Raw genomic sequence first — 12,609 nt, forward strand, 5'->3', positions numbered from 1 at the left:
AGAAGTAGACACTCTGAATTAAGGTGCCAACAATGGGAATGGAAAGGAGGGTCTGAAATGAGAGTTGACAGAAGGGTGACAGGATTCCTGACAGCTCATCTTCCCACTTACTTGCTTCAGGAGATACTTTGCCTACTGGTCAATTTCACTTAGTAGATATTCTTTTTATTGAACTCAAGGTCATTATGAATTAATCTCCCTGGTAAATGATGGAATAAACCAAGGCAGAGTAATTTGTATTTCTAAATCTACGTAGGATGAACACTATTTTTGAAAATTTATTTCCAAATGTACTTATTTCCCCCCAAATCTCTATTTCCAAAGACAGAGGAATATGGAGGAAATTGATTAATGAGCATCAAGCATATCTTTTTTAAAAGTACAGCCATTCTTCTCTTAGAGAGACTCAAGATATATACAAGTCTCCATGTCAGAAAATAACACTCAGGAAACCATATGGATGCTTTATCTCCACGCCACAAACCATCTGCACTTCCTCTAGTTTTCCAAAAATCTTTTAAACTTAGCCTTTTTCCCTCTCCCCGTACCATACCTATAAAAAGGCAACTCTCGGTGTTTTAATTTAATTTTAAGGAAATGGGTTGCTAGAAAATTGTATCTAGAAATTTAACCATAAAGACAAGGCAAAATACTTCCAGATTTCTAGACTACTTGGGTCTTCTGGATACACAGATGAAGTAAAATACAATGTCTTTTATTAATAGCCCTTACCGAAAGTGAGTGAATCGCTAAGCTTTTCTAAGGAAAAAAGAAATGACACTTGTGAAACGTATGCTTTGGTTGTTGGCTCTCTGAGTTCCTTGTGAACAGACTTTAAACAGGTTGCTCCCTTGAATGTAGCCCTGAGTGGGCAAAGGTGGTTTTCACCTGTGGAATGAGTTCAAGTGCGCTCAGAGGTGAGCAGAGCTCACCTGGGTTGGGTGGGGGCCAGGTTGCTCCGTGTCAACCTCCATGGAACAACTGGCAGTGGCAAAATACGTTCCTGTGACAGATGAGGGAGGCAGGAAGCAGGTGCAGGACAGACGTGGGTGGACCTCAGACTTCAGAGGCGGGAACGTGAAGGAGTGCCCAGTGCACAGGCTGGCAGCGGGCTGGCGAGCAGGTGCCCTTGTGGCTAAACTGATCCTTCTGTTTAAGGTCAAGGATGCTGTACTTTGTCCTGTCCCCATTGATGCTTGTTTTCAGATGTGCCATAACTACCTGCTTTCTATTCTGTCTTAGTTTCTGGGCTGTTCTGAGTAAAACCGGTCTGCTTACCTCTGCCATAGGAACAAGCATTTCTAAGGACAAAAAGACCCTAAAGAGTTTCTGGTGAAGCTCAGGTCTTGATGAGGGGCTGATGGCTCCCTGAACTCTCCCCAGTTAGTGATTCTGCTTCTGTCAAAACTTTGGGGAGCATCACAGCATTATCTGTAGCCATATCATGGGTCTTTCAAATATTTAAAGCATATGAACAAAAAGCAGCACTAGGCAATCTTAGTGAGGCATGAAACTGCCTATCGCTTTACCAATGTTTAGCCATTTTAAGAAAAAAACTAATGGGGCTGATCAGAAGACCTAGCGGTTCTTTCAATTCTTAAATGCCACAATCTAAAAGAAGGAAAAGGAGTAAGAGAGGAACACTAGTGGATGAGGACTGTAATGTGCCCCCGGCTCATTGGTAGGAAATCCAGTTAAGACGTATGCGTCCAGATGCCATGATTTCTGGACTGAGGTTTTCCCTGCTATGAGTGCAATCTCACACATCGTAAGGGTCACAGATATCAAGGTTCCCCTTCAACGTCACTCCTGATCCGGCAGCATCTTCATCTCCTCCAGGTGACATTCTCTTGGGCTCCCTCCCTGCTGCTCCCTCTGAGGTGGCAGTTTAGCAGACATGGCTGGTATTCAAGCACGAGGGAGGGAAATAAAGACAAGACAAAATCGATTCATTATTTCAGAGACATAAGAGAATCTTCATATTGCCCCATAGAAATTGAGGTGAATCAGGAAATGGATGGCGTTTTTCAAGTCACATGAATCAGCGCCCCAGAATTCATCACTTTCACCAAGTGTTTGCTTGGTTCCCTCATCCTTTTATATTAGGAGCATAGCTAACCTAAAACAGTGTAGGGAGAGCTGTCAGTTTTAAAAGAAAACTAAACAGTTTTGTTTTGAAATTAGCACGTCTAGTTCTACAATGTGAAGAGAAGCAGCTTAATGTACCGTGTTTCCCAGAAAATAAGACCTACCTGGACAATCAGCTCTAATGAGTCTTTTGGAGCAAAAATTAGTATAAGACCCAGTCTTATTTTACTATAGACTGGGTCTATAATATAATATAATATAATATAATATAATAATACTGGGTCTTATTTTCCTATAATATAAAACTGCGTCTTATATAATAATAATATAATGTATTATAATATATAATTAATATAATATAATATAATATAATACCAGATCTTATATTAATTTTTGCTTCAAAAGACGCATTAGAGCTGATTGTCCAGCTAGGTCTTATTTTCGGGAAAACATGGTAGGAAGTTCTTCCGTGAGTAAAAACTGACCCAGAAATTTCATTTGGAAAAAGGAAACACCTGTGGATTCTTTAAAATAATTTTTTAGTAGAGAGCCACCTTCTGTGCTGGGCCCTGGGTGAGTATTTACTTCTATCGCCTTTTTTCTCTTTCAATTCTTACAAAGGACTCACGTGCCAGCGGGTTTGTTTAAGCTCCAGCTGAAGAGACTCCAGCTCAGAAAAGTTAAGGAACTTTCCCTAGGTCACAAAGCAGAATCATGACCTCAGTTTTGGGTCATTTCACTTTAAGGATGCACTCTAAATGATTCATTCATTTCTTGTCAGTACTCATTATTAATTTGTTTATAATTCATTATCACTAAGTATACATATTTTAACAATGCTTGGGTTTAGCCTGTAAACTGCCTGTAAAATTGACCTCCCTCCCCCACGTACACATAAAGTTAACATAATTTATCCAGTGAATCGTTATTTTATCAGTCTTCCTGCTTAGCTCTCTATATGCCAAGATTTTTTTTTTTTTAAGTGTACATGCCTTTAACTGTAATGTTGAAAGGTAAGGACAAAGATTAACTAAACACATCTGGATCCTAATTTCTGTCTCCCTTTGCTCTGGTGGCCGGAGGCTCCAAAGGTCCACCTACCCATCCAAGAACTAGAAGGTCAAGTGTAAGGAAGCGCCCTCCCTCCCCTCCCTCCCCTCCTATGAGGAGGAGAGGTTAGACCTTGGTCGGCCTCCTCCTACCAGGGCACTCCCAGGCCTGTGTGCCACGTAGGCAAGAGAATCGGAAAGTTAGGAATAGAGCTAGTGCCCCTGGTGCTAAGCACAGAACAGAGAAGTGTTAAGCTGTTCAGTAAGGTCTCAGGAGCCAGGCAGCTGCAGTGCCCCCTTTGCTCCCCCCCCCTTGGAAGAATGCTCCTCCAAAAAGGCACTCAGCCACTAACATTTCCTCCCAGATGTCTTAAAGGAAATCCGAGTGAGGCCTCTAGTCCCCAGGCAGCTCATCCCCAGTGTGAGAGAGACACTGGAAATTTGGGGCTGGGTTTGGCTTCTATGGAAACCTTCAGAATGGCTTTCATTTAATTCTCTTATTAAAAATAAAATTCTACAAAGACAGATCAATGTCAATTTGTATTTCTATTGTCCTTCTCTTGGATCTGCAGGCTATGACACCTTCCAGCCAGTGATGGGTTCTTTGTTTCACAGATAAGCTCCATGGCACAGTTTTGGGCACACTGGGCCATTCCAGCACGGAGTATCCCAACAACCAGACACTGGCTCTGGAGCTTTGTGTGACTGTGGGCCATAGCAGCATCCTGTGTCACTAGCTAAGAGAGGGCAGTGGTGAGGCGTTCCTGCGTTTCCTTATGCAAGGGGAACTTGAAAGCCACCCTCTGAAGACAAGATGGAGAAAAAAAGGGCCCAGAGAGACTGTCCCTATCCTCATCCAGAAGGAAACGGTGACGCGCCACCCTTCGGAGCTCTGAACTGACATTTTGCTAAAGCATCAAATTCTAGGAGTCTTGAAAGGTACTTTGCTTTCCAAGTATGAATCTTCACCAGAGTACTTGCTCGGTAAAGCCGGAAGATTCTGCAAACGTGCAACAAGTAACATTGGCCCAGAATTGGACAAGTTGACTTTGTTCACCCACGAACTGGGAACTCATCTCTGAACGCTCAGCGTGGCTACTTGGGGATCCCCTGACCCGCCTCCCTGGCTCGTCTGACTTGTTCATTTCTCTGCTTGATCTCCGCTGAAGTCGACCCAAACAAGGAGGATCCCCCACCCGCAGCAACTCAGTCTTTAAGGAGTTTCCATCTCAGCCCGCAATAGGATGTCACACAAAAAGAAAAAAAAAAAAAAAATCACAAACTCGGGAGTCCGGGGAAGGACTCGGCGGCCCCTGCCCAACCCCACCACACGCCGTATTCGGCCCGGGGACCCGCACGTACCTGGAGCCTAGGCCGGCAGAGTGCACGCGCCACGTCTAGGTCTCCACCCGCACCGCCTCCGGCGCTTTATACCTCGTCCCCCCCAACTCCCCAAGTAGCCACGTCTGAGCGGCGGGACAGGGGCGGGGAGCACCGAAGAAGGTCTGTGCGAGGGGCGGGGGCATGGGAGCCCCGGAAAGTCCAGGGTCAGGCGCTCTAGCGCCAGGGAGGGCGGAGTGAGGTTCCTGGGGTACAGGGGGTCGCCCTGAATGCAGAGGGGGTCCTGTCCCGGGAAGGGGCGGTGTCGGGGGAGGGGCCCGCGGAGGTCAAGCGCGGGGTGGAGCGCTCGGGTTTCACCCGGCCTGGGAGGGGGAGGAGGAGACGCGGCGGCGGGGGCGGGGCGGGGGCGGGGCGAGGCAGCCCCGCGCTCCCAGCTCGCGCACCCAGCGCGGCTCTACTCGCCGGGAAGGCGGCGCCGGCGGCAGCTGTTCTCACTGCACCGGCTCCCGCGCTCTGCCCTTCCTTGGAGGGTGGGCTCCGCAGTCCCCCGCCGGCCGCTGCCCCTACCCGGGGCCGCCCCCAGTCTCCATCCCCTTTCCGTGGGTCCTTGTAGCTCATCCCGGGGGCTCCCCTGCGGAGCTGGTTCGGGCACCCAACTTTGCCTCCTCGCCCATCTCCCCCTCTGGGAGCGAACCTGCCTCCCCCCAGCCAGGCCTGGCCGCACGCCGGAGGACGGCCACCCCAGCCCGGAGTGCAGCAAGTGGGGGGCGGCTGCTGCCTCGACTTCCCTTGCGGGAGCTGGAGAGAACCCTCAGACCGCTCCGGGGCCACAGGCGCTGGGTGACTGGCACAAGGAGAGCGCATCGCACCTGGTGAGCCACCGCTGCCCCACCGAGGCCGCAGCCCCCACAGTGCCGCGTTGCTGGCGGGGACCTGGGGGCGGCAGTGGTGGGCGGGTGGGTCCTGTCCGTCTTGGGCAGGGTGGATGTGCAGGCCTGGGAGGGGGACGCCGGGTGGTGGCGTTTACAGGATCGGGACTGCCACCACTGAGGGGGCTCCAAGCTGGGCTAGTGCGCGGGTTGGAAGTTTGTGTCCCTGCCTTTGCCGAGGTCTGAGCGTGCAGAGGTAAGGGGCCAAAGCGACCGGATGGGCGACCGGGCGGTGGGCGAGGCGGGAACCCTACCCGACACCTCGCGAAGGTGCTCGGTGGAGGTCTGTGCCGGCACCCGGCGCGCGTCCAGGCTCGCATCGTTGGGAGCAAAGGAAAGGTCCGGATAGCTGGGACTTCGCGGTCCCATAGCCGCTGCTCCGCAACCCCCCAGCTGCGGCAGGTTTTCCTATTCGAGTTACAAAGGTTTTGCGGCGCGCGTGAAAAACCGGAGGCAATGGGACTTGGGCTCAACTCCGTTAAGCGCTTTGGTTAATGAGGAACACTGAGGCCGGGGGCCACCCGGAATGTCGCTGCCTGGGATGCAGAGGCCTGGGGAACCGCCGACTCAATGGGCTGCCGGCTGGCTAGTCCCTTTCCGCGGGCATCCCTCCGCCGCTCCACGGATTTCGTATCCCCTGGTTCAGGGTTTCGGGGCCGGAGACAGATCCGGGCCCCGGAGGGAACTGGTTCTCCTAAGATGTGCGGGCGAACCACCGAGGAGGAATGCTGTGGTTCAGGTCGCTGCCGGCGGCGCCGGGTGCCGGGCCTAGCGCAGTCAGAGCCGATTCCCCAGGCTTTGGCGGGAAGCGCTTTCACCTCCTCGCCTTTGCTGATTTTGTACCTGGATGCAGCTGCTCAGAGTTGGGATTTAACTTTCCTGCGCCTGCGGCGTCCCGGGAATCCCCGGCAGGGGGCGCTGAGAGCGAGCGCTGGAAGAGGGAGAGACGATGCTAAGAGCAGCGACACAGTCCTGGGTGAGTGGGTGAGAGTCCCATCCAGCAAACAGCAGGACCAGGCAGATCGCGCAATAATTTCATAGGGGTGGAGGATGGGGGTAGCTGTCTGTGAGTAGGAGGAGCTGTCAGCATTGCTGGTAGAAGGAACAGGAAAGGTGGTTGCCACACACAGCCCTCTACATAGAAAGGTTCCTTCCAGGGACAGACAGTTCCCTGCAAACTCTTCCTGTCTGTGCGTCTGTCTTCCTCCCTGTGACGATTGCCTTTGCCCAGAAAGATGTCGAAGTTGAGTGAAGGCAATGCACGTTATGGTTACGTTTAATACTGACAAAGTTCTGCTCCTCGGGAGCCATTAGTTCAAACACTGAGAGTTACAAATGATTGTTGCAGCTTGTTGTTAAGAAAAGCAATCGTATGTCACTGTTAGGTTCTCCAGAAGAGCTCTGTCCTCATGGCCAAGTTTGGGAGTAGCAGATGTGTTATTAATTATAGTTAGTCTTTTTTTCTAAGCAGACACAGAAAGACAAGAACAGACTTTACTAGGGAAGATTTTTAATACCTAATTAGGATTGCTAAATTAATTACTAATTAATGCCAGTTGCATTATTGAAGAGAGGGCAAAGTTTATCATGTGCTATCTTGAGTGACCAGTTCACAATTTCAGTTCAAGCAGAGAACACTTTAAGTTGTGTATCACTTATAAAATAACTTCTCTTGTCTATGCCTGTGTTTACACTAAAGGGAACATGGATTTTTTTTACCCCAAAGATTTGTATCCATGTTTTAATGAAAAACCAGTTTGAAATGTAACTGTTTGGGCCACTTGAAACACAGATATCCTTACGTTCCTTTCTTGTAGAAACTTTGCAAGGAAATAGCCAATCCTCCAGGATGCTGCACAGTCACACACTCATTTGCATATTCAAGGAACCAAGAGACAATGAACTAGTACCTGCTTTTACACGCTTTTAGCCTGTGCACACTTTTCTTAACGGGGAGAAGATGGATGATGATAATCATTTTGTGCCTTTTACGAATTGTACTAACCTATTTGATGGTTTTAATGGCAAACAGCTGTGAGATCCCTGCTGCGAGCAAAGACTTTAGTCTCCTGGGTGGTAAAGCTTGTCTGTCCAAAAAAAGTTTTTGAGATGTTCAGAATTTGGTAATAATAAGCCTGTGTTCTTCACTGCCATTTCCTTTTAGAAGTATTTCTTCACTGTGTCTGGATAGATCAAAACATAGATACATACAGTGCAGTGGCTGTGGGACCCTAATGAATATATACGCATAGAAGGAAACTTTGGCATAAGCTTTAGAGGGTTCATGGACCTTCTGAAACCCCATCCATAGCTTTGCAACAAGAAATCTTGCACAGAGTCACTTTAGACTCTTGATCAGGGCCAGATGTTAAAACCAACCACCTTTTCTCTATACTGTATGAAATTGCTCAGAAATGCCCGTGATGTTAGAGAGAGCTGCTTAACTGGACCATTAGATAGTTTTTATTAACTCGGTGATTATTTTTAATGATTCCATATGTCCTTTTATTTATTTATTTATTTTGGTTATACAATCATTGAAATTGAGGCTTTGCGTCTGCTACACCTAAATGTCCATCCAAAGGTATATAGGCATTCTGTCACATAAACAAGTAATCAGGAACTCTAGAGTTAACTAAGCTTAGAAACTAATCCCTAAGAAAAGGTTTGGATTACAAATCATATAGTTTGCAGGACTGAACAAGTCAATCAGTTTATAATATGTCCCAGTCAAGGAATCCATTTTTGTAGTAGTTTGTGTACAAGCGTTTGAGCAAAGTAGTCCCACATACTGCAGTCACTCCTCCATAATTCTTGATTTAAAAATTATACTAAATTTGTATTGAAAAATGCTTCTGAAATTGTTGCTATAGTTACTCAGACAAAATACTTAGGGTATAATGTTAACACCGAGATGACACATTTTTAGTGTTAAATAATTTTTAGATGTACATTACGGTGTCTGACAAATTGCGCTACATCAGAATGCAAATTGTGTCATGTGGGACCTTGTACATTTCTGCCCACCTACATCGATTTGCAAATTTAGACAGAGAAAGTGAACCATTTTCTCGAGTCCCAAGGTGAGTATCCATAAATGCTTTAAGTTGTTTATGCTGCCTTCATATACTGATGCTGACAACACAGAAATTTTCCCGTATGTACCCAGCAAACTTTTAAAATTGAGACGCAGAAGTTTTGTTGAAAATTACCGGTTTTTCTCACTCTGCCTGCTGCCTTGCAGAAATGATCTGCCATAGGCAGGGGGTAATCTGCGGTCTCTAATTCCTGCATATGTCGGTAGCATCATAAAGGTAAATGCAACAGGTGAGGAGGAGCTCACTGGGAAACAGTTTGAAGAAGCAGCTTTTCATGTACTTGATCAATACATCACTTATTTCTTGGCTGTATTTATCAGGTCCTGGTTATCTGATATATGAAATCAATTTCTAATAGCATGTGAAGGAGAAAAAAATGAAAGTAAGTTAGAACATACTTAGCAAAACTTTTCACTTCCAGTGAGCCTACCCCAAACTTGTTTTGATTCAGAATTTAAGCCAAACAGAACAAAGCCAATGAAAACCTGATCCCAGAGAAGGTAGTGTAAAAGAAATGATTTATTGTAATGTGCTGGTATTGACATAATTACTTTCTGCCATCTAAAGGTTCGAGACCCAAGGAAACCTGGCTCTGAGTTTCATAGAGCATTTTGAAGCCAGGCCACTTCAAAGACAAGTTATATTTCACCTGGGGCATGACATTCAAAATGGGATTAACCCAACAGTGGGTTCAAGAAAACAAGAATTTTCCCCTTCTTTCTTTTTTGTCCAAGATTAATGGTTGTTTGACAGGAACAAAGACGTACGCACTATGTTTTCTTTTCCTAAGTTTTAAAATATATTGGCAGTACTGTTACACTTGGAAAAAATAAAATCATTCTATGCTTTATTCTTCCCCCCCGCCCCCCGCCACATATACTAGAATTGGTTTCCTGCTTAATAGTGAAAAACACTAATTTTAAGAGACTAAGTTTTTTAGGGGGTGAATTTCTTTTACTTCTGGAAGGCCATGAACTCACTAATCATATCTTTCCATATTTCCTTCATTATCTGTCACTGTATCTCTGTGGAATTGGCTGACTCGAGTTCATGTAGAATGATGAGGAAATATACACTGGTACCATTTTATTTTATGTTGCATTTCTGTGTACATTTGAGAGTAGATCACATTACTGCAATAGGTAATTCAATTACAGATATGTACGATAAGCAAGCAGGAGAGTGATGCTATCAGAAACCAACCCTACTGGGGAAACAACACTGGATTTGCTGAGATGTGAAATTAAAGAAGTTCTAGGTAAGTGACAGTCATTATTGAGCAAGGACAAATTGTTCACAGGAAATAGAGCCTCTTTTCAGTCACTTCAGATTCACCCAACATTTGGCAACGATATATGATGTGCCTATGTAAAGAAAAGGAGCCCCCCACCCCCCCAAAAAAAAAGTAAAGAAAATTTCTGCTAAGTTTCCTGTGAATTTCCTGTAAAATTATAAAAAGGCTAGTGCTTGGCTAAAACTTCTCAGAAGAGGTGTGGTCTCACAAACTGAGTTCAGATAAAGTTCCACACAAAGAACTGACCTTTCTGTAAGAAAAACTGGAGAGGTGACACATCTCGGTGAGGGCTTCCCTAGCTGTCCTCAGCCAGCTGCTGAGGGAGGTGGCTGCCTGCTGCCAAGACTTCTCAAGGACGCCATGGAAAGAGAACACATTGGAGGCCAGGGCCAGTTATGGTTGGATAGCCTGCAACTGATGGATTTTGGAATCACACCTGGCTTCTGTGATTATGTACAGAACCGAGATTTAGATCTGCCGTAAAACATTATCAATTGTAAAGCTGAGAACATTGTGGCTGGTAGCATACCGCAGAAAAAGTTGCTTGGATGTCCCACTTCCTTTCTTCAGCAGATAATCTAATTCAGCCATTGTTCATGCCAGTTGACACACAAGGATGAACTAAGTAAGAATTTGCTTTTAGACATCTGTCATGTAAATTCCCATGTGTTCTAGCTGTGGGCTTGGCTTTAAGAGAGTTCTAGAAAGCGGGGTAGAATAACTACCAGAAGCCCACAGTTTAATCCAGCTGCTTGCCTAACTGGGCAGGGAGTCTGGAGAGCCTCCACCTTGAATGGCAACGGGCAGGTCCCCAGGGGACAGGCCCGCCTACTGTGCTGGAGAGATGTCAGCGGTGGTGGATGGATTCCTGGCCAGAATCGGGCAGCTGGAGAGGTGTGGTGCGGGCAACAGCAGTTGACAGGGGCGTAACTGTCCCTGTGACTCAGGGGTCGGAGAAAGGTCCTCCAAGGGCCCTGCCTGAGTATGTGGATGAAGTATGTGAGAGGAGATGGTGGGACGTCAGTGGTGGCTCAGTCAGAATCCACATCTGCATGGGGTCTGTGCATCCTCTCAGAGACAGGTCCTCAAGAAGATAAAGGGGGGTGGTTGTGGTAAAGATAGGCACCAGGGCAGGATGTCTCTACAGAAGGTGACAGGATGTTTGGTTACCAGGATAGGGCCTCAGGAATGAGGATGCAAAACACATCAGTAGCACTAAGTTATGACGCGGAGAACAGGCGAGGGGCTGCGTCTGAAACAAGACTTTTGGGGGCTAACTCTGGGAGATAAACACTATTCTTTCCAAGAAGAAAATGTTTGTTTCAAGTACCCCAAACGGATTCATCAGCCTAGTCTTGAAATACAAATGCCTTTGTAAGCCAAGGGCTGCATGCATCACTTACGCCAATATAGGGCTCTTTGCACAGGAAGTAAATGTTTCCTAAAGGCGTTGATGACTTTGCTTGACTTAGACATCGGCATAAAATACTTCATGTGTATTAAACCGTTGTGTGCATATAGAAACATAGAAGAATTGAAACTCAGGGACATTGTTTACTTATTTAAAATAGCACAGCCCCCTCCCGCTCCCCCGCTCCCTTCCCCCATGCAATTTCCAGGAATGTGTTGTATCCTTATTACATATTTTGACACATTACAGAGATTTTAGAAATTCTAGAGTATTTTAGAAATATGGCATGGTTTCTTATTTTATTTTGGAGATTAGGCCCATAAGCCTGTCACTTAGTTGAATTTATAGATTTAATAAGCTGAAACAGATGAGTGGATAAACAAAATGTGGTAAAGCCATACAATGGAACACAATTCAGCAATAAAATGAGCGCCTGATCTATGCTGCAATATGTGTGGACTTCAAAACATCACGCTTAGTGAAAGAAGCCAGTCACAGTCACGTATCCTATGGTTCCATTTATATGACATGTCTTGGAAAAGTAAACCCAGAAAGACAGAAAGCAGATTCGTGGTAGCCTGGGGCTGGGGGTGGGCACTGGGCACTGCAAGTGGGCAGGAGGCTGTTTGGGATGGTGGAAATGTTCTAACACTGGGGTTTGGAGATGATCGCACAATTCCCCGTTTCAAAAAAATCGTTGAATTGGATACTTACAGTGAGTCATTTTTATGGGATGTAACTTACACCTTAATAAAGTTGTTAAAAAAGTTAATCTGGGCCATAACCTCTAACGTTAGAGTGCATTCAACTGCCAATGGCCTAAACAAAGCCTCCTGCCTTTACAGAGAACTATAGTCTGGGTTTCTAGGACTTTCACAAAGCCTGGTGCTAGGGCACCGGATGCCAAGATGAGCAGTGTTTCTTTGGCACTGAGGCACCTCCTGGGAAGTGTGTCAGAGCTGTGATCTCTACAAGGGAAACAGGCAAACCTGGGTTGCTTCCAGATGAGACCACATCACCGGATTTAATCAATTCATTAAACTAATCAGCCAGCCTAGCCGCGCAGTGTTTGGCCCACCCTGATTCCCAGTTATTTCTTAGAATATACATCTCTTCTGCCACTTTCACTCTTCCAGATGCAGACCTCAGGGGGGATGTCTTTGAAAACACAGAATCTCCTGGTCTCCTCAGAGCTGAGGGGTCTGGAACTCCCAGAGAACCACTCTGCTCACATGTGGTGGGTGCCGCTTTCCTGTGATGGGGGGAGGTTCAAGTTGTCTGCATCTGTGCCCTCGTACACCTTCTTAGCAGGGTATTGGCTTCAGCAGGTGTGGCGGGTAACTTGTCACAGCCAGACCCAGTGGCATAATGCAGATTTTTAAATGCCCAGAGCCTCACT

The 12,609-nt window shown here is 46.4% G+C and overlaps 1 protein-coding gene, 1 long non-coding RNA gene and 1 other non-coding gene across 7 annotated transcripts in view; 1 reads left to right on the forward strand and 2 right to left on the reverse strand.

Annotated features, from left to right (window-relative positions):
* Nucleotides 1-253: 253 nt before the first annotated feature.
* On the reverse strand, nucleotides 254-4,745 carry LOC109461000 (uncharacterized). Its single transcript, XR_002139599.2, has 2 exons — nucleotides 4,500-4,745; nucleotides 254-1,901 (listed from the first exon to the last, which is right to left on the reverse strand). It is a non-coding gene; the product is annotated as an uncharacterized LOC109461000 (long non-coding RNA).
* On the reverse strand, nucleotides 2,001-2,070 carry LOC141570936 (small nucleolar RNA SNORD123). The gene has a single exon (XR_012495376.1). It is a non-coding gene; the product is annotated as a small nucleolar RNA SNORD123 (small nucleolar RNA).
* A 189-nt stretch (nucleotides 4,746-4,934) lies between the features above and the next one.
* The window catches only part of SEMA5A (semaphorin 5A), a 422,672-nt gene continuing 414,997 nt past the window's right edge, over nucleotides 4,935-12,609 (forward strand). For 2 of the 5 annotated variants that reach the window (XM_074329093.1, XM_074329094.1), the window contains exon 1: nucleotides 4,935-5,350. The gene's annotated coding sequence lies outside the window, so the exon portion shown is untranslated. Of the gene's footprint in view, nucleotides 5,351-5,584; nucleotides 5,604-12,609 lie in introns of those variants that run through there. The other 3 variants (XM_074329090.1, XM_074329092.1, XM_074329091.1) reach the window with 3 other exon arrangements.

Source organism: Rhinolophus sinicus, linkage group LG03 (genome assembly GCF_036562045.2).
Source record: "Rhinolophus sinicus isolate RSC01 linkage group LG03, ASM3656204v1, whole genome shotgun sequence".
Taxonomy (NCBI): Eukaryota; Metazoa; Chordata; class Mammalia; order Chiroptera; family Rhinolophidae; genus Rhinolophus; species Rhinolophus sinicus.